Below are 3,920 nucleotides of genomic sequence, written 5' to 3' on the forward strand. Positions count from 1 at the left end.
GAATTTTCAGCAGAACCATTCCCAATTTTGTATAAAATATTGATGTTTAATATGAGTTTTGATAATTATATTAATATATAGGTGGAGAATGCGGCAATACATGTATATTAAAAATAACATTGATTCTTTTAGATTTAGAAAGTGCATGAAATTTCTAATAATGATATTTGGGTGTTGAATGCGACATTTTTAACAATTATATATATATATACTGATTATTTTAGATGCAGAATGACCAGTATAATATTATTGTTCTTTGGTTTTTCGTTTGTTTTCAGATGGCGTAAGAAAACATCACTGGATTACGTATTTTGAAAGACAAAACTAGATAATATTGTATATTTCTAAATATTACCACTATATTTTTCAGACTATTGTTCGATTGATGGTAAAATAAATGTTTATTACCTAAAGCAGGAAATGGCGGGAAGAATCCTAGCAGACGACAGTTGTCGCGCAGATGCAATCGTGCACCATATCAGACAGCCCTAATTTAAGTTACAGGCTGACCTAGCTCTATACTGGACTCGCTTTCAGCAGGTTAGGGTTTTGAAAAAAAAATCATAACTTTGTAATGTATGTCTTGTTTACTTTTTGAAAAATGAACTTTCGTGTCAATGTAATAATTATGTTGACATATCATTATTGTCTAATGTTTCATAATGAACCATTTTTAGCCCAACTGTTTGAAAAACTAGTAAGGGCTATTTTAAAATTAGTCACTTAAAATTGGTCGTCTGTTCTTGTAAAACATTTCGTTTTGCATAATTATGTTTTGTGTGTAACTTCCTACCTCAGAATTCATTATGATTGTGTAACGGGGAACATAATCTAAACACATTTAACTTTAAACTAGATATTGATTTATGTAGATCTAATTACATGTATGCCACTTAGTTAACTTGATTTAAAGCAGTCATGTTTTAAATAATAATTTAAGTTTACAATATATTCTTATCAAATGAGCATAATAATGCTGAGTCATTTAAACAAATAACTTATAATCTTAGTTACAATTATTTTTAAAATGCTAAAACATGTAACATTTGTTCGACCATGTTACCAATAGTGTATCCACAGGTAGATGACGACAATAAATTTTAAAGAGTGGAAATTTGCGACTTCCGTGTGTCTGCTACTCGATGTTGTGATCTCAGTTACTTCCCCTGACGTTCAGTGTCGAGGTAATTTGGAAGAAATACAAATTTTAGCTAAACATATAAAACAATACATTTTACAGGTAAGGGTTTGTGAGTAATTTGTGCCCATCTAAACCATAACTCATTTTAAGGGATAATTTCAAAATATGTACTGACTTAATATCGAATACAGTCACAGGCGCTATAGTCACATAATCAAATATTTTACATAATCGGTCTATATATGTATATAAAGATATCTTTATATACATATATAGACCGATTATGTAAAATATTTGATTATGTGACTACAGTAGCGCCTGTGAATACAGTAGTGCAGATCATGAGCAGATGTCGGATATGCCGACTGATTTTGGTCTGCACTGGTCGCAATGATACATGTATATTATGTTGGCACTAGAAGGCTGAGAGTTTATCAACATATTGTACCACACAAAATAATCAGAAAGTACTGATTACATTTCATTAATAATGACAACTTTTAATTTGGTACAATATTTGTATTTTGAAAGCATGTTAATTTCAGATGGAACATGACTTTTTAGCTCGACTATTCGCAGAATAATCGAGCTAATGCAGTCACCCATTTGTCGGCGTCGGCGTCGGCGTCGGCGTCCCTGTGGTTAAGTTTTTGTATGTAAGCTGGTATCTCCATAACTACTGAAGGGAATGGATTGAAACTTCACACACTTGTTCTCTGTGATTATCTAAGATGATTGGCACAAGTCCCATAACTCTGATTTGCTTTTTTACATAATTATGCCCCTTTTTCGACTTAGAAATTCTTGGTTAAGTTTTTGTATGTAAGCTGGTATCTCCATAACTACTGAAGGGAATGGATTGAAACTTCACACACTTGTTCTCTGTGATTATCTAAGATGATTGGCACAAGTCCCATAACTCTGATTTGCTTTTTTTTTATAATTATGCCCCTTTTTCGACTTAGAAATTCTTGGTTAAGTTTTTGTATGTAAGCTGGTATCTCCATAACTACTGAAGGGAATGGATTGAAACTTCACACACTTGTTCTCTGTGATTATCTAAGATGATTGGCACAAGTCCCATAACTCTGATTTGCTTTTTTTCATAATTATGCCCCTTTTTCGACTTAGAAATTCTTGGTTAAGTTTTTGTATGTAAGCTGTTATCTCCATAACTACTGAAGGGAATTGATTGAAACTTCACACACTTGTTCTCTGTGATTATCTAAGATGATTGGCACAAGTCCCATAACTCTGATTTGCTTTTTTACATAATTATGCCCCTTTTTCGACTTAGAAATTCTAGGTTAAGTTTTTGCGTGTAAGCTGGTATCTCCAAAACTACTGAAGGGAATGGATTGAAACTTCACACACTTGTTCTCTGTGATTATCTAAGATAATTGCCACAAGTCCCATAACTCTGATTTGCTTTTTTACATAATTATGCCCCTTTTTCGACTTAGAAATTCTTGGTTAAGTTTTTGCATGTAAGCTGGTATCTCCATAACTACTGAAGGGAATGGATTGAAACTTCACACACTTGTTCTCTGTGATTATCTAAGATGATTGGCACAAGTCCCATAACTCTGATTTGCTTTTTTTCATAATTATGCCCCTTTTTCGACTTAGAAATTCTTGGTTAAGTTTTTGTATGTAAGCTGGTATCTCCATAACTACTGAAGGGAATGGATTGAAACTTCACACACTTGGTCTCTGTGATTATCTAAGATGATTGGTACAAGTCCCATAACTCTGATTTGCTTTTTTTGCATAATTATGCCCCTTTTTCGACTCATGAATTCTTGGTTAAGTTTTTGCATGTAAGCTTGTCTCTCCATAACTACTGAAGGGAATGTATTGAAACTTGAAGAGTTTGTACCTTTTCGGACAATTTTATGTATTCATATAGGTAAGCATTATTATACTCAATGAAACACCCTTGTAACAAATTTTCGAATAGTCGAGCGTTACTGTCCTCCGACAGTTCTTGTTGTAGTTATTGTTGCTTTTCTTGAAAAAAAAATGAACTGAACATAATATGAAGAACTATTCTTTCCGAGATCACTCGCTTCCTTAAAGTATTACAATCTAAATACAAAGATATACATTCAATAACTCACGAATAGGTATAAAATATCGGCACTATATTAGTGATTGTGCCGAAGGAAGGGAGATAATTATGAATGTATTACAAATAAGAGAGATAAAAATATATCTTATTATAAATATACTATACAATTATTTCTAATGCATAATGTGTTTTTTGTAATGAACTGGTTACTTTGTTTGTGGCACTCCGATAACATCTTAATTTTTTTTCAATCTATAAAAAGATAATTTTTTAACCTATATTTCAGTTTCAGGATTTGAAATTATGAAAGAAGGAACGATATGAAATGAGCACCGGCAATCTGATCTTGGCATGTTACATCCTTATCACAGAACTGGAAACCTACTGATTAAGATGAGGTAATAGTAGGTTTTATGAATATATGTATATATTTGTTTCTTAGCCTGCTGAAAGCGAAAGTCATTATTCTTTGCCTCCAGAATAGAGCCAGGCCAGCCTGCACTTTTGTGCAGTTTGACCAGCCTCTTTACCGTTTGCTAACTTCCAATTTTCATTTTCATGTGATAATTAGTTATAATGATTTATAATGGGCTGTTCCTTAAATAAAATGTGAAAAAAGTCCATTTAATAATTTCCGCAGGTTAAAAGGCCAAAATATACAATAATAGCAATTACTGCGTTAGTCACGCAGTAGAAATATGGTAATAA

The 3,920-nt window shown here is 32.4% G+C and overlaps 1 long non-coding RNA gene across 1 annotated transcript; it reads left to right on the top strand.

Moving 5' to 3' along the window:
- Positions 1-294: 294 nt before the first annotated feature.
- Positions 295-3,590, top strand: LOC132739710 (uncharacterized). The gene is made up of 3 exons (XR_009627050.1): positions 295-540; positions 1,081-1,184; positions 3,499-3,590. It is a non-coding gene; the product is annotated as an uncharacterized LOC132739710 (long non-coding RNA).
- The last annotated feature ends 330 nt before the right edge of the window (positions 3,591-3,920 follow it).

Source organism: Ruditapes philippinarum, unplaced genomic scaffold (genome assembly GCF_026571515.1).
Source record: "Ruditapes philippinarum isolate M1 unplaced genomic scaffold, ASM2657151v2 ctg431_1_1_1_1, whole genome shotgun sequence".
NCBI lineage: Eukaryota > Metazoa > Mollusca > Bivalvia > Venerida > Veneridae > Ruditapes > Ruditapes philippinarum.